General features: G+C 43.4%; 1 protein-coding gene across 3 annotated transcripts in view; it reads right to left on the bottom strand.

Annotated features, from left to right (window-relative positions):
- The window catches only part of pwwp2b (PWWP domain containing 2B), a 65,704-nt gene extending 46,958 nt beyond the window's left edge, over nucleotides 1–18,746 (bottom strand). Inside the window, exons 1-2 of one of the 3 annotated variants that reach the window (XM_008106704.3) lie at nucleotides 18,537–18,746; nucleotides 6,698–6,881 (exon numbers count right to left, since the gene is read on the bottom strand). The gene's annotated coding sequence lies outside the window, so the exon portion shown is untranslated. Of the gene's footprint in view, nucleotides 1–1,005; nucleotides 1,214–6,697; nucleotides 6,882–18,536 lie in introns of those variants that run through there. The other 2 variants (XM_062976102.1, XM_008106705.3) reach the window with 2 other exon arrangements.
- Between the last annotated feature and the right edge of the window lie 4,976 nt (nucleotides 18,747–23,722).

The following is a 23,722-nucleotide window of genomic DNA, read 5'->3' as shown; positions in this document are numbered from 1 at the left end:
CATCAGGAAATTCTTCCTAAGGTTTTTGATGGAATCTCTTTTTCCTGCAGTTTGAATCCATGGCTCCATTGTGTCCCTAGTCTCTAAATATGCTTGGAGTAGATGGCCCTTGGGATCCCTTCTCCATGTGTTTAAATATTTAAACATGGCTTTATAATAATTAAAATAATAATAGATTATAATAATGGTTCAGTTTAGGGATACCAAAAGCAACGCCTCCAATGCCAAGGGGTGAACAAAACTAACACTATGTAACAAAACTTGGGGGGGGGGGGGGATCTGTTCCTGGTTTGAAAGTGTAGCTTTTGTTTAACTGTGTGGTACCCACTTTGAAAGTACAGTAGAGTCTCACTTATCCAACATAAACGGGCCAGCAGAAAGTTGGATAAGTGAATATGTTGGATAATAAGGAGGGATTAAGGAAAAGCCTATTAAACATCAAATTAGGTTATGATTTTACAAATTAAGCACTAAAACATTGTGTTATACAACAAATTTGACAGAAAAAGTTGTTCAATATGCAGTAATGCTAAGTAGTAATTACTGTATTTACGAATTTAGCACCAAAATATCACGATGTATTGAAAACATTGACTACAAAAATGCGTTGGATAATCTAGAACGTTGGATAAGTGAGACTCTACTGTAGTTGTTCTACTCCAGAAAATTTGTTTTTGTGGCTGTCACAAACTTCCGGTATGTTGAATTAGTTGAGACTGTGAGATAGTCATTGAAAAACTATAGCAACATCTGGTATAGCAATATCCTGCAAACACAAAGTTTTTGCACTTTAATAAACGTGTTCCATGTTTTTATGATAGAACCAATTAGAAAATAACATTTATCACCCAGGGGAAAAAATCTGGTTACAGAGTATAATCAGACAAAGCAGATCTCTATTTTTCTCCCCTCAAACCCAGTTCCTGCAAAAAAAAAAAAAAAAAGTAATTCTTTCGGCCCCCAATGTGCACTGCCTTTTCCCTTCTTAGCTGGATATTTACTTACCTGGAATGAGTGGGTGTCTAAAAGGCGCCTTGCTCTGCACCAAGAGCTTGCTAGGCAGGCTTACCAGGAAGCAAATGCTTTCCTTGTGCCCTCACATGCCTCGTGCTGGGAGACAAAGCTAAGCTCTCCAGGCTTGCCAGCCAAAGCACAGGTGATCTTTGTGCTCCTCCATGCGGCTTTCGGATCCAGCTCATTTCAGTTGGGTTTAAATTTGAGCCATGCATATGTACTGACACACACACAAAGTCACCTGTTTTTTAACAGCTGGACTTCATGCATGTGTTTACATGTGCACAGATAAGGAACTCACTGGTGTTTGCTCTGAAGTCACTGGCAAAACCACCTTTGCATATTCCTTGCTAAGAAGGCCCTATAAATTCATGGGCTTGCCATAAACGGACAGGCGACTTGAAGGCACACATGCAAACCTGCCTCAAATTGCAGCCTTTGGCAGTTAGAAGCTCTCCTAGGCCTCATCTACATTGAATTTTTAATGCAGCTTGAAGCTGGCTTCACATTGCAGAAGCCAGACACAAAACTTCCATAAAAGTGTGTGAAAGAAAGCTCTTAGGCCCCTTCTATATCGCCATATAATCCAGATTTTCAGAGCAAATAATCCACATTATCTGCTTTGAACTGGATTATGAGTTTACATTGCCATATACAATTCAAAGCGGAAAATCTGGATTTTATATGGCAGTGTAGAAAGGGCCTCAGTATTCTAACCCTATTGTACCTCGACTGGAGCCAAAGGGATGCGGGGAATAAATACGTTGTTGTTGTTGTTGTTGTTGTTGTTATTATTATTATTATTAGGTAAAGGTAGAGGTTTCCCTTGATGTTAAGTCCAGTCGTGTCCGACTCTGGGGTTGGTGCTCACCTCCATTTCTAAGTCGAAGAGCCGGCATTGTCCGTAGACACCTCCAAGGTCATGTGGCCGGTATGACTGCATGGAGCGCCATTACCTTCCCGCCGAAGCGGTACCTATTGATCTACTCACATTTGCATTTTTTCAAACTGCTAGGTTGGCAGAAGCTGGAGCTAACAGCAGGCGCTCACTCCGCTCCCCGGATTCGAACCTGCAAGCTTTCGATCTGCAAGTTCAGCAGCTCAGTGCTTTAACACACTCCACCACCGGGGGCTCAGATTATTATTATCACCATTATTCTTATTATTCTTATTAGATACACAACAAGATTAGTACACAGCAAACAAGATCACTATGCTTTTTTTGTATTGGATGACATGTTGGACACTTCTGACATCATCATCATCATCATGCTTTGTGGTTTGTGTAATCCACAGCTGGGCCCAGGATTTCCTATATAATTGTTTCCACTCTCAATACCAGTTTGAAACTGCCTTAAATGGACAAGGAGCTGCATCGAGACTCCTCGTGGAGAGAAAAAGCAGGGTATATAAATGAACACAATAATAATAATAATAATAATAATAATAATAATAATAATAATAATAATAATGGGACCATGGTTAGTCCTGTGTCCTCTAGTTCATTTGGGGTGAAATTACTTAGGGTTAAAGGGATGCTGAAGGGCTTGAATACCCTCAAAGCACTAGATCCAGTCTGAATGTCAAAGCTAAGCTGGGTCATCCCTGGTTAGAACTGGATGAGAGGCCACCAACATACAGTGCTGGAGAAGGGAACTGGCAAAACTACATCCGACTGAAGATTCAAAAGCACATGCACAAATACAAGGCAATTACAGTCCATATACCTCCTTTCCCCTAATCCAACATACACTGACAACCATTTCTCCATTAATTACAGTCGGACTTGTTTTGAAATATGTGAATACAGGATTAGGGCCTCAGAATCATACAACTTATTTACTTAAGGAATTTAAACATACCTCCCTTTATAATGAATACAGAACATGTGAGAAAGGCATTCTGAACGAACAGCATAGCAAAAAAAAAAAAAAAAATCTACCCCTTGGAAGGGAAATTCACTCCTGAAAGAGTTATTATTCTGAGGGAATGGGGTCTCAAATGAAGCTTTATCACCAATCTTTGCCCAACCTAAGAACAAACTTGCAGAACCTCTCCTGTTTGTAACTTGGAGACTGCCTGTATTAGAAATGGGCTAGATACCAGTCAATATGATGCATGCTTACTCAGAAGTGTATTTTAGGCCCCTTCCACACAGCTGTATAAAATCTACATTGAACTGGATTATATGGCAATGTAGTCACAGATAATCCAGCTCATAGCAGATATTGTGGATTATCTGACTTGATATTCTGGGTTATATGGCTGTGTGGAAGGGCCCTTAGTGGGTATACTTTTCTCCCTAGTAATGCGGCCTACAGCCACAGGCTGATAAATGCTTCCTTTTAAAGGAGGAGGGGAATTCTATAATTAAATACAGCAGAGATCCTGCAAGGAAAAAAAAGGTGTGAGAATAAGCACCATGGATTTCAGGGATATTCCTGGATTGTGTGATGCTTCCAGATAACATGCTTAAGGCCACCCAAGCAGTGCTTGTCCCTTCTCAAATCGTCAAACCAATGTGTTGTCGAAAACTTTCATGGCCGGAATCTCTGGGTTGCTGTGAGTTTTCCAAGATGTATGGCCATGTTCCAGAAGCATTCTCTCCTGAAGTTTCGCCCACATCTATGGCAGGCATCCTCAGAGGCTGTGAGGTCTGTTGTAAACTAGGCAAAGGAGGTTTATATATCTGTGAAAGGTCCAGGCTGGAGAAAGAACTCTTGCCCATTGGAGGCAAGCGTGAATGTTGCAATTAATCACCTTCATTAACATTGAAAAGGCTTGCAGGTTCAAGGCCTGGCTGCTTCCTGCCTGTGGGAATCCTTCGTTGGGAAGTGTTAGCTGGCCCTAATTGTTTCTTGTCTGGAATTCCCCTGTTTTCAGAATGTTCTTCTTTATTTACTGTCCCAATTTTAGAGTTTTATAATACTGGTAGCCAGATTTTGTTGAAATCTGGCTCCCATGAAAATGAACAAAATTTGGCTACCAGTATCAGGAATTGCTAACACCTCCCAATCAGCCAGCCTTGAAGCTGCAAGGCCTTTCAATGCTAATCAAGGTGACCGATTGCAACATTCACACTTGCCTCCAACAGAAAAGAAAAGATCCTGGACCTTCCACAGATATATAAACCCCACTTGCCTAGTTTCCAATATACAATAGAGTCTCACTTATCCAACATTCGCTTATCCAACATAGTCTGCCTTTTAGTAGTAAATGTTTTTGTAGTCAATCTTTTCAATACATTGTGATGTTTTGGTGCTAAATTTGTAAATACAGAAATTACTACATAACACTGCTGTGTACTGAACTGCTTTTTTGTCAATTGTGTTGTAAAACATGATGTTTTGGTGCTTAATTTGTAAAATCATAATGTAATTTGATGTTTAATAGGCTTTTCCTTAATCCCTCCTCATTATCCAACGTATTTGCTTATCCAACGTTCTGCCAGCCCATTTATGTTGGACATGTGAGACTCTACTGTACCTCACAACCTCTGAGGATGCCTGCCATAGACGTTGACGCAACATCAGGAGAGAATGCTTCTGGAACGTACAGCCCGGAAAACTCACAGCAGTCTGTCAAACCAATGTTTTCAAGGAGACAGGTTGCAAGAGACTGTGCTCCTAGCTCGGCTACAGCTCTTGCTTTCTATCAGAATATGTCTGTGTACGAGGAATTTTATTGCATTATGAAAATGATTTGCAGCCCGGCTCCTGCTGTAGTGAACTTACAAGGAAGTAAAAACAAACAAACACAAGAACAGCCAAAAACAGTCTGAGCAGCAAGCGTTCAGATGTGAGCAAAAAGGGATTCATGTTTCCCTCTGGTTTGCACGGGTGGCATCGATCCAAATCTTTCTTAAGACTGAATGGCACGACACCACATGGCTTTGCGCAGGATTATTTTCCCCGGCCTGTGCACAGAGCAACAAAGAGACTGAAACCACCAACCGGCCCCCTCCCCTCCGCCTTTACATTCAGAAGGGAGGGATAGTTTCCAATCCATTGCCATCTCCTCTTCTTGCTTCTCCTGTTCATTCCTTAGATCTCAATCTACCATGCTGTCAAAATGATCTGTTCACTGGGACATTATATATATAACAATCAGTAAGCAAGCAGGTGGGAAAAAGGTTGCATTCAAACTCTACTTTTGGAAAAGGAAATAAAAGAAGAATGAAAAGCGAGTGTGTGGTCACAATTTGGGGGAAGCCACCCCCTTGCCTCCTTTCATCTCTTGAAAGCTAGCCTCACTTCCTTCTTGCACAATGCAAACTACTCAGCATGAAAGGGAAGCCAGGAAAGAGAAAAAGAAGGAATGCATGAAAAGCATTAGGATTTTCTGGCTTTGGGGGGAAAGGGGGAAATGCCATAATTATATTATCACCATAAAATGCTGAAATCTATTACAAAAATTCAAATAATGTTGTGATAATTGTGTTGTCGAAAGCTTTCAAGGCCGGAATCACTGGGTTGCTGTGAGTTTTTCAGGCTGTATGATGGCCATGTTCCAGAAGCATTCTTTTCTGACGTTTCGCCTGCATCTATGGCAGGCATCCTCTGAGGTTGTGAGGTCTGTTGGAAACTAGTCAAGCAGGGTTTATATATCTGTGGAATAATGTCCAGGGTGCTTGAGGCTGGTGTGAATGTTGCAATTGGCCACCTTGATTAGCACTGAAAAGCCTTTCAGCTTCAAGGTTTGGCTGCTTACTGCCCGGGAATCCTTTGTTGGGAGGTGTTAGCTGGCCCTGATTGATTCATGTTTGGAATTCCCCTGTTTTCAGAGTGTTGTTATTTATTTATTGTCCTGATTTTAGAGAACACAGAAACGCTGGACCACTCTTAACAACTACCACGTCTGACTACACAGAGAAGCCTTTGAAATCCACAAGCATGTCGACAATTTCAACAGAAAGGAGGAAACCTTGATAATGAACAAAATCTGGTTACCAGTATTGAAAAAAATTCTAAAATAAGGACCGTAAATAAAGAGCAACACTTTGAAAACAGGGGAATTCCAGACATGAATCAATATGTGCCAGCTAACACCTCCCAACAAAGGATTCCCCCAGGCAGTAAGCAGCAAGACCTTGAAGCTGAAAGGCTATTCAATGCTAATGAAGGAGGCCAATTGCGACATTCACACTTTCCTCCAACGGACAAGAGTTCTTTCTCCCACTCTGGACCTTCCACAGATAGATAAACCCCACTCTGAGGACGCCTGCCATAGATGTGGGAGAAACGTCAGGAGAGAATGCTTCTTAGCCATACAGCCCGGAAAACTCACAGCAACCCAGTGATTCCGGCTATGAAAGCCTTCGACCACACATTTCCGGAAGCATTTCTGCATCTGGCCACATTGTCTTGTCCAGCTCTGTTTTCTGGGGCAGAATCCACAGGAAAATCAGCATAATTTGTCCTGCATTGAAGCCAGTGCTTCTCGAAAGTTCACATTCACTTTGCAAACAGAGAGATATTCACGATCCAATGTTTTTTTAAGCCTTACTTTTTACACAGTATGTTCATCCACAATCTCCTACTGTCTCAATATATATATTTCAAAAAAAGAACATTAAAAATTAGGAAAGATCTGGGAGGGGTTAATCAGGCAAGCAGGTAGGCAATGAGAATAAACGCGGAGGCAGAGAAACAATGAGAAGAAGAAAGTCTATGGCTCACGTTACCTGCTCGATCCCAGTGTCTCCTTCTCTCCGGCCCTTTTTGCCATGGCAAGGTTTGACCATTCACTGAGCTTGCCGAGAGCGGCGCCTCGTTTCCATCAGGCTCCCCCTAGTGGCCGATTGCGGGCATTGCCTCGCTGCCACCTAACCTGGAGCTGGCTAAGCTGGAACAGGGTGCACCTCTACACTGTAGAATTAATGCAATTTGATACGGCTTTAACTTGGAAGGCGCTGAACAGACTGCACTCTGGCAAAATACTGCTCTTATATCAAAGCAAAACTGGGCTGAACAACAGCTCTTAACTCAAAATGCTCTTAAGTAGAGGTTCCACTATATGCATGTATGTGTGTGTGTGTGTACGCACTAGCTTTGCCCGACCACACACTGTTATGGGAATCCTTTGTTGGCCAGGTGGAATAGCAGTGAATAGCCTTGCAGCCTCAAAGCCTGGCTGTTTTCTTCTTATGGGAATCCTTATTTGGTGAGCTGGAATGCAATGAAATAGGTTTGCTGCTTGGAAGGCTGGGTACTTTCGTTCTAGAGGAATGGTTTTTTGGCCTGCTAGAATTGCAATGAATAGCCTCACTACAGTAGAGTCTCACTTATCCAACATAAACGGGCTGGCAGAATGTTGGATAAGCGAATATGTTGGATAACAAGGAGAGATTAAGGAGAAGCCTATTAAACATCAAATTAGGTTATGATTTTACAAATTAAGCACCAAAACATCATGTTATACAACAAATTTGATAGAAAAAGTCGATAATGTTATGTAGTAATTACTGTATTTACAAATTTAGCACCAAAATATCACGATGTATTGAAAACATTGACTACAAAAATGTGTTGGATAATCCAGAACGTTGGATAAGCGAGTGTTGGATAAGTGAGAGACTACTGTATTTCAAAACCTGGCTGCTTGCTACCTAGGGGAATCTTTGGTTGGTCAGCTTCAATAGTACAGAGTAGTATAACTGCTTCAAAGCCTGGCCACCTTCTACCAAGGTTAATCCTTTGTTGGTCTGGTTAAATTCCACTGAATAGCCTTGCAGCTTCAATGCCTGGCTGTGTTATACCTAGGGGAACCCTTGTTTAGCAAGCTGGAGTAGCACTCTCAAAAAAGAGCAGCTTTGAAGACTGGCTGCTTCCTTCGTAGGGGAATCACTGTTTGGCCAGATTAAATTGCACTGAATAGTCTTGCAGCCTAAAAGCCTGGCCACTTTCTACATAGGGCATCCTTGCTAGGCCAGGTTGAATGGGACGGAGTAGCCTCGTGGCTTCAAAGCCTGGGGGTTTGTACCTTGGGGAAATCTTGTTTGGCCAGGTTGAATAGCACTGAATAGCCTTGCTGCTTGCAAGTCTGGCTGCTTTCTATCTTGTGGAATCCTTGGTTGGCCAGATTGAATAGCAATTAATTAATTAATTAATTAATACTTGTATGGCAAGTATAAATGCTGCAGTTAGTCACCTTGATTAGTTTTTAATGGCCTTTCAGCTTCAAAGCCTAGCTGCTTCCTCCCTGGAGGAATCCTTTGTTGGGAGGTGTTACCTGGCCTGATTGTTTCCTTTCTGGAATTTCCAATTTCCCTGTTTTCGGAGTGTTTATCCTGATTCTGTATTATTATACCACAGTCATTATTATATATTATATTTATAATGTTATATTATCTACTTAGAAATGGATTATATGAAGCCCCTTCTACACAGCTGTATGAAATCCACACTGAACTGGATTATATGGCAGTGTGGGGTCAAGATAATCCAGTTCAAAGGAGATACTGTGGATTATCTGCCTTGACATTCTGGGTTGTATAGCCTTAAGTCTACACTGCCATATAATCCAGTTCAAATCAGATAATATGTATTTAAAAGGCAGTGTGGATGAGGCCTAAGTGAACTTTGCCTGTCCCCTGGGCCATTGCGGCCGAGAGGGGTTGCTAGGAAATGAAGGGGCGGGGCCTAAAGGCAGCGGGGGCCTACCCTTCTGACTGGCAGCTAGGGGGGAAACGGCTCTTCCTCATCATCTGTAATTTGGACTCTTTTTAAAGGTTTTTTAATTGAAAAACATAGATTGAATGAATATGTCTTTTGTGACCAAATTTGGGGTGATTTGGTCCAGTGGTGTTGTTGTTTATTCCATGGGAATTGTGCATATTACATTTTTATATATATAGATACGGCTGGAGCTACAGTTTGACTTACACACAAATTCTGAACAAACCTACACAACCTATCTTGTTCGAAATTTGGGGACTGCCTGTACCTGTATTTGTATTTTAAAGAGAATGTAGGGAGTATTAAAAAGGCAGTAAGTACATACGTAATGAGATATCTTTCATATGGGAATCAATCTAAATATGAAATTCATATACACCTTACATTGCTTGAGGATAATTTCATACAATACTTTTAATAATAATGTTATGCAGTTTGTGTGCATTTACACCACTAGAAAGCAAATGTGTCATTATCTTAGCTGCTCCTGTAGGCCATTTTTGTGATGACCCATGGGCCTTGTAGTCCTGCTCAGGACATTGTAATTCCTGATGAAGATGAAAACTTGGGTTTTTTACCTTCCCAGTCTGAACTGGATTCTTCTCAGCCAGATCTTTCCCAGGCAGATCTGGGAACCTTGCACCTGCAAGAAAGTTGTCTCCCAGAAGTATGTCAAACAAGCCCAGAGCCTACTTCTCCCGTGTTCTTGCGCCGGGAGTTTTGTAAACAACAGAGAAGTTTGGAATCAGCTTCGCGCAGGAGTGCGAGGATTGCAGCTAAGAATGTGGCCAATTAAGACTGCTTCTCGTGAGAATCTTTGGGGAGTCTCACATCTGGTCTCAGAGTTTAGCTTTCGGTTCTGATTCCCAGAGAACTGCTTCGGCGGGAAAGTTAGACTCTATTTAGGTGTTTTACCCGCGTAGTAACTTCGCGGAGTCAATTCGTCAGCCTACGGAGCAAGTTGTGTCTGGACAGCGCGCTCCGATTCAAGCCTCGCTCCTGCTCAAGCCTTGCCTTGCTATCCAGCCTTCGCCTTGCTTCCCAGCCTTTGTTTATCTACGGACTTTGCCTTGTTTCCCAGGATCAATCTTTGCCTTGTTCCACGGATTCTATCAAGTTATTCCACGGACCTTGTTCTTGTTCTTAAGTTACCCTGTTCCACGTTCAAGCCTTGTTTCAAGTATCAAGTTATTTCCTAGCCTCGCTCAAGTTTCATGGACTAAAGGACCTTGTCATCTCCCCTCACTTTGCTTGGCAAAGTGAGTGTTTCGGTTATTGGATTACAACTTTGGACCTTAATATTTCTTATTGGACATTGCTTTTTGGACTAATTCTGACCTTTCCTGAAAGGTCTAATTCTGGACTATTTTCTACACTTGTTTTTATTAACTTTATATATTCCTTCAATAAAGATATTAGATAGATTCTGGCCTCTGTGTATGGTTATTGGTGCTCTGCAGCCTGGGTCTTGACAGTTTGACTCCGCCACCCTAAGCACCAATTAACCTCGGCCAGAATGTCTACCGGAGTCGTACCTGGGCCGAGCGGCCAGCCGATTACCTACACCATCGACAAGGAGGAGGTGGACCGAATCCGTGATAAGCTCAATGCACAGGATGGAGAAATAAGGGGTTTGAAGGAACGCGGAATTCGTCTTCCGGCCATGGCGTTGCCAACCAAGTTTACTGGAGAAGCTTCTAAGGTTCATGTCTTCCGTCGCCAATGTCAAGCTTATCTAGAGGCCCGTGCTGCCGAGTTTCCCCAAGAAGACATCAAGGTGGCATGGGTTTACAGTCTTCTAGACGGGCCAGCGGCCAGCTGGGCGACGGCACTGTACGACCAAGCCTCTCCACACCTAAGATCAGCGCAACGCTTCTTGGACCACCTCAAGGAGACTTGGGGAATCGAGGACAATTTGGAGGCAGCCGGTCACAAACTCCGTCGCCTTTCCCAAGGAGACAGACCTATGTCTCAGTATATAGCCGAGTTCCGAGTGCTGGCCCACAACACCGGCTGGAACGATGTAGCCCTCAGGGGACAATTCCGGGAGGGTCTCAACATTGAAATGCTGGAAGAAATCTCCAAGGTGGATCCTCCCCAGACCCTCGAGGCACTCATTGATCAATGTTTACGGGCTGAAGTCATGATTGCCAACAGGAAACAGTGGGTTCGAGGCCAGGGCGGTAGAGCCGGGGCAAAACCCCCCGCTCCCGCCAGCGTTCAGCCACGCCCGGTCTGGAGACCCCCACCGCCAACCCCATACCCTAGAGGAGGCGAGGAGGTGCCGATGCAGTTGGGCAATGTGCGTCCCAGACTAGATGCCGCCGAGAAGGCCCGTCGTCAACGTTTAAACCTCTGCTGGTACTGCGGGAACGGGGGCCACTTCGCCAGAGAGTGCCCAGCCAAAGGGAAGCCTGCCGCCCGTCTTGCGGCGGCGTCCTCCACGGAGACGAAGACGTCTGAGCCGACTGGCACACAGCCGGCGGGGGAAGCCAACGACCGGGTGTAGAGAGGCTCGCCAACCCGGTCAAAAAATCCATCCAAGAGCCGCCAACCGGGGTCCTGTTCCTTCTCGTGGTCACATTATGGTCAGCAAAAAGGGGACCCGTCATGATCCACGCCATGATAGACTCTGGAGCTACCAACAATTTCATCGATAGAGAGTATGCCGACTCTCTGGGATTACAATATCATGATTTCAAGAATGCCCGTGTGGTGCAAGCCATAGACGGCCGCCCCCTCAAGACGGGCCCCGTAAGTCAGTGGTCGGAACCCACCAGGATGTGGATAAGGGAACATATGGAAGAGATTTCCTTCTTTGTTACCGAGGTCCCCCATTTCCCTGTGATTTTGGGAATTCCATGGCTGACTCTCCACGACCCTAACATCTCCTGGTCCAACAGAGAACTGCAGTTTGCTTCACCGTACTGCCAAAACCATTGCCTCGTAGCCAAGGTATGCCACGCCACAGACACCGAGCCCATCATCACCTTGCCAAAGAAGTACTCCGAGTATTGGGATGTATTCAATGAGAAAGAAGCCGAAAAATTACCCCCACATAGACCTTATGACTGTGCCATTGACTTGGTGGAGGGGGCCCCGATCCCGCGAGGGCATCTCTACTCCCTGACTGAACCAGAGCAAGAAGCTCTCAGGGAATTCCTAGAGACAAACCTTCGCAAGGGATTCATCAGACCCTCTCAATCCCCAGCCGCCTCCCCAGTGATGTTTGTGAAGAAGAAGTCAGGGGAACTACGCTTGGTGGTGGACTACAGAGCATTGAACAATATCACCAAGCGGAACAGCTATCCCCTGCCCTTAATCTCGGATCTACTGGATCGGCTTCGAGGAGCCAAGGTTTACACCAAGCTGGATCTTCGGGGGGCTTACAACTTAGTTCGCATCAGGGAAGGGGACGAGTGGAAGACCGCCTTCCAGACCAAATTCGGATTATTCGAGTCCCGAGTTATGAATTTCGGTTTATGCGGAGCCCCCGCAACGTTCCAGCATTTTGTCAATGACATTTTTCAGGACTATCTAGACAGGTTCTTGATAATCTACCTGGACGATTTTTTGGTGTTTTCTAGATCACAATCAGAACATGAGAACCACGTCAAAATGGTGTTACAACGATTGCGGGATCATGGACTTTATGCCAAGCTGGAAAAATGCGCCTTTGATCTACAAGAGGTAGATTTCCTTGGTTACCGCATCTCGCCTCTAGGGCTTTCCATGGATCCAGCCAAGGTTTCAGCAGTATTGGAATGGCGGGTGCCAACTAACAAGAAAGAGGTGCAGCGTTTCTTGGGGTTCGCGAACTATTACCGCAAGTTCATTCCAGATTTTGCCCGCTGGTCCGACCCCATCACTAGCTGCATCCGCGGAAAGCAGCCTTTCCGCTGGACTGATCAAGCAGAGAAAGGGTTCCAGCAACTAAAGAAACTATTCACCTCCCAGCCAATTCTACAGCACCCAAATCCTGGAACCCCTTTTGTGGTGCAAGCGGACGCCTCTGATGTGGCAATTGGGGCTGTACTCTTACAACCGGTGGGAGATCACCTCCATCCCTGTGCCTTTTATTCTCGTCAACTAACCACACCAGAGAGGAATTACACCATTTGGGAAAAAGAACTACTGGCCATAAAGGCAGCCTTTGAAACTTGGAGACATTGGCTAGAAGGGGCCAAATTTCCCATTGAAGTCCACACTGATCATCGTAATCTAGAACATCTAAGAACTGCCCGCAAACTAAATCAGAGGCAGCAACGTTGGGCTTTATTCTTTGAACGTTTCAACTTCCAGATCCATTATGTGACCCCAGCCCAAACCAAGCAAGCAGACGCCCTGTCACGTAAACCGGAATACGCTGCAGGACGCAAGGAGACCTTTGAATCCCAACTGCTACAACCCGAGAACTTTGCCACGCTCACGGTGGGGAACACCAAATCCATTCCCATTGGTTCAACTTCCCCTACTCCAGGACCCATCTGTGCTCAAGAAATCAGGGCTAGTCAGCAAGCAGATGCCTGGGCGCAGGACCAACTTCGCCAAGGTCTGCACTTTCCCTTTTCGCTTAAAGATGGGCTGCTCTGCTATAGAAATCATGTTTATATCCCACCCGGACCGGGCAGGGAAAAAGCGCTTCGTCTGTGTCATGACTGCAAACCAGCAGGACACTTCGGACTATTTAAAACTATGCATCTGATCCTAAGGGATTTTTGGTGGCCCAAGATCCGCAAGGATGTGGAAAAATATGTCAACACCTGCCCTGTATGCCAGCGCTCCAAGATACGAAGGGAGAAGCCCTCAGGGCTTTTACACCCCCTTCCTACCCCATCTCGCCCATGGGAAATAATTTCCGCGGATTTCATCACTGACCTACCACCTTCCTGTGGATTCACCACGATCTTGGTGGTGGTGGACCTTTTCACCAAGTTAGCCCATTTCATTCCCTGTGAAGGCCTCCCCACGGCCAAAGAAACTGCGGATCTATTTCTTCAACATGTTTTCAGACTACATGGATTGCCCAAGAGTTTAGTCACAGACCGTGGATCTCAATTCACCTCTCGTTTTTGGAAGGCACTACAAAAACTATTGGGCATAGACTCTCGCTTATCTTCAGCTCATCATCCCCAAACCGATGGGCAAACGGAGCGCACCAATGCCACTTTGGAGCAGTATCTTCGCTGTTATGTAAACTACCAACAGGACAATTGGGCTTCTCTGTTACCACTGTCTGAGTTTGCCTACAACAATGGAGTTCAAGCTTCTACAAAAGAAACGCCGTTCTTTGCAAACTACGGCTTCCATCCACGTTTCTTCCCCCCTGTCATTGAAACTTCAGAAGTTCCCGCAGCAGAGGATTGGCTGCAGGAACTCACAGCGGTGCAACAACTTTTGCTCCAGCAACTGGACCAAGCCAAGGAGGACTATAAACGCCACGCTGACAAACATCGCCAGCCGGGCCCCGAAATCAAGGTAGGAGATCGGGTTTTTCTGTCCACTCGCTTCCTGCCCTCCCACCGCCCTTGCCGGAAGTTAGATGCCCGTTTCATTGGCCCCTATCCAGTGGTGGCGCAATTAAACCCCGTGACTTTCAAACTCCAACTTCCACGTTCAATGCGCATTCACCCAGTGTTTCACCGTTCCCTGCTCCTTCCGGCGGATGGTGTGCGACCTGATACAGACCAACCGGCCCCCCCTCCTGTTTTGATGAATGGGGAGGAGGAGTTCGAGGTTGAGGACATTTTGGATTCTCGCTTTCACCGCCGCCGCCTACAATATCTCATTGACTGGGTGGGTTTTGGCCCTGAAGAACGCTCTTGGGAAGACGCCTCCACAGTCCATGCTCCTGATCTAACCCGTCGCTTTCATCAGACCTATCCCACCAAACCGCGACCTCGCGCCTCGGGGAGAGGGCCCCAGTTTGGGAGGGGCCTTGAGGAGGGGGATAGTGTGATGACCCATGGGCCTTGTAGTCCTGCTCAGGACATTGTAATTCCTGATGAAGATGAAAACTTGGGTTTTTTACCTTCCCAGTCTGAACTGGATTCTTCTCAGCCAGATCTTTCCCAGGCAGATCTGGGAACCTTGCACCTGCAAGAAAGTTGTCTCCCAGAAGTATGTCAAACAAGCCCAGAGCCTACTTCTCCCGTGTTCTTGCGCCGGGAGTTTTGTAAACAACAGAGAAGTTTGGAATCAGCTTCGCGCAGGAGTGCGAGGATTGCAGCTAAGAATGTGGCCAATTAAGACTGCTTCTCGTGAGAATCTTTGGGGAGTCTCACATCTGGTCTCAGAGTTTAGCTTTCGGTTCTGATTCCCAGAGAACTGCTTCGGCGGGAAAGTTAGACTCTATTTAGGTGTTTTACCCGCGTAGTAACTTCGCGGAGTCAATTCGTCAGCCTACGGAGCAAGTTGTGTCTGGACAGCGCGCTCCGATTCAAGCCTCGCTCCTGCTCAAGCCTTGCCTTGCTATCCAGCCTTCGCCTTGCTTCCCAGCCTTTGTTTATCTACGGACTTTGCCTTGTTTCCCAGGATCAATCTTTGCCTTGTTCCACGGATTCTATCAAGTTATTCCACGGACCTTGTTCTTGTTCTTAAGTTACCCTGTTCCACGTTCAAGCCTTGTTTCAAGTATCAAGTTATTTCCTAGCCTCGCTCAAGTTTCATGGACTAAAGGACCTTGTCATCTCCCCTCACTTTGCTTGGCAAAGTGAGTGTTTCGGTTATTGGATCTTAATATTTGGACCTTAATATTTCTTATTGGACATTGCTTTTTGGACTAATTCTGACCTTTCCTGAAAGGTCTAATTCTGGACTATTTTCTACACTTGTTTTTATTAACTTTATATATTCCTTCAATAAAGATATTAGATAGATTCTGGCCTCTGTGTATGGTTATTGGTGCTCTGCAGCCTGGGTCTTGACAATTTTGGAATATTCCAGATTTAGGAATTTTCAGAAAAGGGATAGTCAAACCTGTATTTTCAAGCTGTAGGTGGTGGAATCTGTGGATGCAGAATCTGTGGATATGGAGGGCAAACTGTATGTGCCCTCTAGTGACACAGGGTTTTCTAAGGCAAGCAATACTCTGGTGCATTTGCCGATTTTTCCCTCTGAAATACAGTCCCATAGTATCAGGTTATCTATGAAGGATGAACACCCTCCATCTCTCCTGGGTGGTTCCTGAGCATAATTTTAGGCTGGATCTACACTGCAAATATAATCCAGTTTCTTAATTCAGGTCATCTGTTTTAAACTATATTATATGAGTCTACACTGCGGCGACTGCTTCAAGCAGCTGATTCCGGGGAGTGGCTACTGTCCCTTCTGAACTTCCTGAGTTTTTTCTTCTGTTACGTAACTAAATTGATGTAAGTGGTTCCAGAGCCGCATATCGCCAAGCTTCCTTGAATGAGCATGGTCTCAAGTATGGCTAGCGGGACTGTATCTTATTGCCAAAGAGAATGTTAAATTACCAGTCGGGTGAGGTTTTGTATGTGGATTGGGGACAGGATACCATATTGTTGCTTGCTGCACTAAAATGCTGTGGGTTTGCCCATATTCTTACTCAATAGTTACTTGTGTCTTTAATAAAGTGATCTAGAACCCTTCCATACAGCTGAATAAAATCCCACATTACCTGCTTTGAACTGTAATATATGGCAGTGTGGACTCAGATATCCCAGTTCAAAGCAGATTTTTGTGGGATTTTCTGCCTTGATATTTTGAGTTATATGGCTTTGTGGAAGGGCCCATAGATTGTGAAGCCCACTGGGCGTTGTTGGATTGCAATATCCATCAGTAGTAGCAAGGAATGCAGTTAATTCAGCTCAACAATATCTGGAGGCACCCACAATTTCAATCCCATATGTAAAGGCTCCTTTGTTACCCACCACTACCAATGATGACTAAGGCCCCCTCCACACTGCCCTATATCCCAGGATCTGATCCTAGATTATCCACTTATCTGGTGGTGTAGACTCATATAATCCAGTTCAAATCAGATTATCTGGGATCAGATCCTAGGATATAGGGCAGTGTAGATCCAACCTCAAGGTGCATCTCTACACTGTAGAATTACTGTATTCTTTTAAATTCTATGACGTACTTTTTCCTTATATAAACAACTCTAAAAATGGGGTGTGTCTTGGAATTGCCGGTGTATTTTATATATGGTACAGTAGAGTCTCACTTATCCAACGTTCTGGATTATCCAACACATTTTTGTAGTCAATGTTTTCAATGCATTGTGATATTTTGGTGCTAAATTCGTAAATACAGTAATTACTATATAGCATTAATGTGCAATGAACTACTTTTTCTGTCAAATTTGTTGTATAACATGATGTTTTGGTGCTTAATTTGTAAAATCAACCTAATTTGATGTTTAATGGGCTTTTTCTTAATCTCTCCTTATTATCCAACATATTCGCTTATCCAACGTTCTGCCGGCCCGTTTATGTTGGATAAGTGAGACTCTACTGTAGTTTAATTCAGGTGTTCTATGGCCTTTTCTACACTGCTGTATAAAATCCAGATTATCTGCTTTGAACTTGATTATATGGCAGTGTAGAAGGGGCCTTACAATCAATGGTGTCTTATAATTGAAGAAATAGAGTAAATGTATTTTGACGCCACTTTAACTGTCATGGCTCAATGTGATGGAAAATTGGGAGTTTTAGCATTACAAGCCATGCAGCCTTCTCTGCCAAAGAATGCTCGTACTTTGCCAAACTACAACTCACAGGATTCCATAGCATGGAGCCTTTGCAGTTAAAGTTGGGAGTCAATGGCATTCATTCAACAGTGTAGACTCACTTTCAGAAATGTCTTGGAGGATAGAAATGGAATGTCGAACAGCAATGTCCCACTAGTTTTACGGAGGCCCTTTCTACACTGCCATATACCCCAGGATCTGATCCCAGATTATTTTCTTTGAACTGGATTATATGAATCCACACTGCCAGATAATCTGAGATAATCAGATAATCTTGGATCAGATCCTAGGATATTGAGCAGTGTGGATCCAGCCTATATGGCAGTGTAGACTCATATAATCCAGTTCAAAACAGATAATGTGGATTATTTGCTTTGATAATCTGAACCATATGGCAGTGTAGATCCAGCCTTAGGCCCCTTGGGCACCATCTACACTGCAATATAAAATCCAGATTATCTGATTTGAACCGGATTATATGACAGTGTAGACACATATAATCCAGTTCAAAGTAGATAATATGGATTATCTGCTTTGATAATATGGATTATATGGCAATGTAGATCCAGCCTTCCACATTGCTGTATATCCCAGGATCTGATTCCAGATTATCTTCTTATCCCAGATTATCTGGCAGTGGAGACTCATGTAATCCAATTTAAAGCAGATAATCTGGGATCAGATTCTGGAATTTAGGCCAGTGTAGATCCAGCCTTGGTTCCCCCCATCTTTGTCCCTTTTTCCTTCTGGACTCTTCTTCAATTTGTAAATGTGTGCTAAGGCCCCTTCCACACAGCTGAATTTAATCCCACATTATCTGCTTTGAACTGGAATATATGGCAGTGTGGACTCAGATAACTCAGTTCAAAGCAGATATTGTGGGATTTTCTGCTTTGATATTCTGGATTATATGGCTGTGTGGAAGAACCCTAAGAAATGTCCCCCCCCCCCCAACTGTTTGCCTACAAGTAGAACTCAAAGCTGTGTCAGTCTGGATCAGTATGTGACAAGATCCCTTTGCATGCTCATTGCAGGTATGCAAAAGAATGGTATAAATCTGCAATAAATGGAAATAAAGAAATCTATGAAGCTATCAATATAATGAATTCCAAATGGAGAATGCTTACCGTGGTCAAACCTTTCTGTTCAGAAAAAAGCAGAGTGGCTTGCTCTCTGGCTAAATTGCTCCGTCACACCTTCCTTGCTTTTGCTGCAATGGGATAACATTCCTTGCAAGTCTGTCCATGTTGCTGCACAGCTATTTGGCAGGAACTGTGCCATTAACAGTAATAACCCTTCTGCGGTTGCTGTGCAGCGGCAGACATTAATGCCGCTCCATGGCAGCCGAAAACAAGACACCTTGCTTGCTGAAAAGCACACGTTTCCCATCTACGAACATAAACGCTGGCATGATGTCTAAACACTGTTCCTAAGATATGGTCAGAGAGACCTTAAGAATGTAGATGGAGCTTGGATTCTTTTTAACTTTGTTTAAAGAGTCTAAAACCCATTTGTCATGTTTGCTTCCTTCTTTGGATTCAGCAGAGAAAACACTTCAAGACAAGAAACCTTGCAAATAGTGGTAATTTGGCTGGTGGGCTGAACAAATTGTGGCCTTCCAATTGTACTACAACTCCCATGATTCCTGTCTTTCCATTTGTTACGCAGTCCAACAGAATCTGGAAGGCCACATATTTTGCCCATGTGCAACCGAAGAAATAAATCAACTTATAATAAGTATATTTAGTCAAGAGTGAGTCCCACTGATTTATATGGCACATGATCCCTAGTATGGGGTGAGGAACTGGTATTTTGGCCCTTAGCACCTATCTGATCTAACCAGCATAGCCAATGACGAGAGGTTATGGGAGTTGCAGTCCCAAAACATACTGTATTTCTTCCATTCTAAGCACATTATAAATAAATAAATAAATTTATTCTTATATCCCGCCCCATATCCCCGAGGGGACTCGGGGCGGCTCACAACAATAATAAAAACAGTGACAAATTACACATTGTAAAATCAAACATGAAAAGCAGTCATACAATCAATACATACATCACATGTTAAAAACAAGGAGATAAAACAGTTCTAGGCCGAAATAGAGGGCTTCTGTAGCTTCGTGGCAGAAGTACTCAGCAAGGTATCAATAATCATGGCAGAACACTCTCTAATTAAATTAAATGGGCAGACAAATCAACCCCCCAAAATTCCTCTCTCTATAAATATATCTAAAAATGAAGTACGTCTTAGAATCACAGGCATATCATGGATTTTTGTTGGTGGTGGTACTGAAATGAGGGTGCGTGTTACAATCAATGACATCTTACAATTGAAGAAATACGGTATGTGCTGTGTTTCCCCGAAAATAGGACAGTGTCTTATATTAATTTTTTCTCCCAAAGATGCGCTAGGTCTTATTTTCAGGGGATGTCTTATTTTTCCATCCAGAAGAATTCACATTTATTGTTGAACAAAAAATGAACATTTATTATATACTGTACAGTAGTTGTCATCACAAACCAGCATAACCAGACAAACTGAGAATCCTATCAAGAATTTATTGTTGCTACCATTATTTCCATGTACAACAATCTATGGTACATACAATTACCTATCCTGCATGCTCTGGTGTTCTGTTCGGCAGGCATGCTTTCAAACAAAACTTTGCTAGATCTTACTTTCAGGGGATGACTTATTTCTCGGGAAAACAGGGTAGGTGTTCATAAATGTGCTTAAATCATTGGGACCACTGCCACTCACTGAACAAGGGTATATCTTCACTGTGGAATGAATGCAGTTTGACACCACTTTAACTGCCATGTCTGTTATGGAATCTCGGGATATTGTAATTTGGCGAAGCACCAGCTCCCTTTTACAGACCTTGTAAAACTACAACTCCCATTATTCCATGGCATTTTTTCCATGTAAAGAGCAACTTGAGAAACTGCAAGTTGCTTCTGGTGTGAGAGAATTGGCCGTCTGCAAGGATATTGCCCAGGGGACGCCTAGATGTTTGATTATCCTGTGGGAGGCTTCTCTCATGTCCCTGCATGGGGAGCTTGAGCTGACAGACGGGAGCTCACCCCGCTCCCTGGATTCAAACCGCCAACCTTTTGGTCAGCAATCCTGCCAGCACAAGGGTTTAACCCATTGCGCCACCGGGGGCTCATTCTATGGCATTGAGTCATGACAATTAAAGTGCTGTCAAACTGCATTCACTCTAGTGTAGATGCACCCCTAAGTGTGCAATCCATTTCGACATGCTATATATAATAGGTCTTTATGCTGGTACTGGGAATGACATTTCCCACCAGACAAGCCTGGGTTATGAAAATAAGGTGAACAAGCTCATTGCACCAACTTTACAAGCCACAAGAGAATACTCAAAAACAGGCACGCTTTCTTTCCAATGCTTACTGAGAAAGGTCATAAATGCTAAACTGATTATGAATTGAGCCACAGGGAGTTCTCTGCCTCGCCCTGCGAGCCATAGATATGCCAATATTTCTGTGTGACTGTTTCAAGTACCTGCTGGATAGTGTGCAGTTCCTTCCCTTAAGCGGTTTAGAAACTCTGTGGTGTCTGGGGATTGAGTTTAAAAGCAAATGAAGATTTCATACATGAAGCCGACTTGGGCTCCCTCCCAGTGATGCTCCTAGTTAAGTACAATAATGTTTTCTGTGTTTTTCTCTCTAGAATTTTGTCTTAAGAGAAAATGTCACATTGATTAGACCAGAAACCGCTCGCAGTTTAATCTAGGTAATTTCACAGCTCCATTGATTTCTATGGCACAAGGGGAACCAACAGTAATAAGGGATTAGGAGAAGAAAACTAACAAGCTTTTGACTCTGTACAGCAACCCTCCCCTTCTCCCACAGAGATATTTATCCACACAGAGCCTTTTGAGAAGCTATTTTATAAACAAATTAATGCGACATTTCAAAAGTTGTGATGATAATTCCGCACTCCCTACAATTACTTCCAGTGAGTGTAAGTCCTCTGTTTGGAAAAACAATTGCTACTTATGCTAACAGCGGGCAATGAGCTGATGCAATGTCTGTTTTTTTTGGGTTTTTTTTTTGGGGGGGGGGGGTGTTTTTTCCCCTTTTATTTTTTTAAAAATAATATTTTTAAAAACATTTGTTATACATCATTTGTTATAAGCAGACCCATAGTATTCACTATTCAATTTTCAATATTCAATACAGTAATATTCTATATTCAATATTCAATACAATTCTACAATACATTTTTGCACCCACTGTTATTTCCCCCCATCTATATATATAAAAATGTAATGTGCATTTTACTATGGAGTAAACAACAAAGCCACTGAACCAAATCACACAAAATTTGGCCACAAAAGACATAGTCATCCAAAATATGTCTTTCAAACAAAAAAAAACCCTAGAAAAATAAAATCCAAATTAGAGGACCAGGAAAAGCCGTTTTTTCCCCTAGCTGCCAGTTAGAAGGGTAGGCCCCGCCCACTTTGTCTCCTAGCAACCCACTCAGACACAGTGGAGCTTAGGGATTCTTCTCTCAGGCCTCTTCCACAATGCTTTTAATATACAGATTATCTGATTTGAAAAATCAAATCAATACAGTAAATAAAGAGCAACATTCTGAAAACAGGAATTCCAGACAAGAAACAATCAGGGCCAGTTAACACTTCCCAACAAAGGATCCCCAAGGCAGGAAGTAGCCAGGCATTGAAGCTGCAAAGTCATTCAATGCTAATCAAGGTGGCTAATTGCAACATTAACACTTGCCTCCAGCAGACAAGAGTTCTTTCTCCCACCCTGGACCTTCCACAGATATATAAACCTTACTTGCCTAGTTTCCAACAGACCCCCAACTTCTGAGGATGCCTGCCATCGATGTGGGCAAAACGTCAGGTGAGAATGCTTCTGGAACATGGCCATACAGCCCAGAAAGCTCACAGCAACCCAAATTTTGGGATTTCTGGGTGCTCCAATGAAACTCTATAGGATGCTGGGATCAGAGGTGGAATAATTCAGTGGTGCTTGGTCATATCTGTGGTTTCACATAACCGTGGTCTAACCAGGAACATATCCTGTGGATACAGGGGGAGGGGAATGTCTTACCATACATATATTGATGCTTCCTACTATTGACAATATTGAACTCAAAAGAGTTTTGCTTCTGAATAGACCTGGGTATAGCATTGCCAACTTAGTATCTGGGTAAAACACTTGTCCCTTTAGCTAATGTTCCAAAGAGGGAACTTCAGCAAATGATGCTAGGAGCCACCGGTGGCACAATGGGTTAAAGCCTTGTGATGGCAGGACTGTTGACCGAGAGATCGGCGATTCCAATCTGGGGAGCAGGGTGAGCTCCCGACTGTCAGCTCTAGCTCCCCATGCAGGGACATGAGAGAAGCCTCCCACAGGATGGTAAAAACATCAAACATCCAGGCGTCCCTGGGCAATGTCCTGCAGATGGCCAATTCTCACACCAGAAGGGACTTGCAGTTTCTCAAGTTGCTCCTGACACTAAAAAAGAAAAACAAATGATGCTTATCACACAATCAGATAACAAGCAACACCTCTTCTATGCAACCATTGAAGACACAAAAGGTGTTCCTGTTTTTCACTCTGATAACCCTGCGTGGATAGGATTAGCCATACAAAGACAAATATAGGATGACTGCTTGCCACTGGTAAAATGGGATCAGTGCTATTTTAGATCCTGTGTATCTTGCAGACATAGGAAACTTACTATCAAGGGCTGCTCCATTCGAATTAGTACATACATGAAAAATAAGATGCATGTGTAAATCTATCGGCTCTGCACTGTGTGAGGGTGAAGGAGCAAGTAGAATAGCCAGAAATCTACAGAAATTCCCTCTCCTGCATAGCAGTTAATGACAGTAAACTTCTTCAGTTTTCCGAAGATTACTCTAACTTTGTTATATATGAGATGAAGAATTTTCACAGATGTTGCTTGCAACTCGTTTGCATGACAAACAACATTTCAAATTATCTCTAATCTCTCGTACAAAACAATGAAAGAAATAGGGTTAGAGTTAGGTCATGAACCAACAGCATTTGAATATTAAATGAAAGGGAGCTTAATTTTGAATAAGTAGTAGGTCTACTATATTAATAACAGATATACTACTATTGTACCTTGATATTTGTAATGACACCTTAAAGTGTATTCTATATAGTTTATTATTTATATTCCACTCTATCTCCCCGAGGGGACTCAGAGCAGATTACAGAATACATACAATGGCGTCACAACATTCAATGGCATCACAATTAATAATACATAGATAGACAG

The sequence above is a fragment of the Anolis carolinensis genome, chromosome 3 (assembly GCF_035594765.1).
Source record: "Anolis carolinensis isolate JA03-04 chromosome 3, rAnoCar3.1.pri, whole genome shotgun sequence".
In the NCBI taxonomy this organism is placed as follows: Eukaryota; Metazoa; Chordata; class Lepidosauria; order Squamata; family Dactyloidae; genus Anolis; species Anolis carolinensis.
Note: the sequence above shows the minus strand (reverse complement) of the source record. Positions and strands in the feature narration are given on the sequence as shown.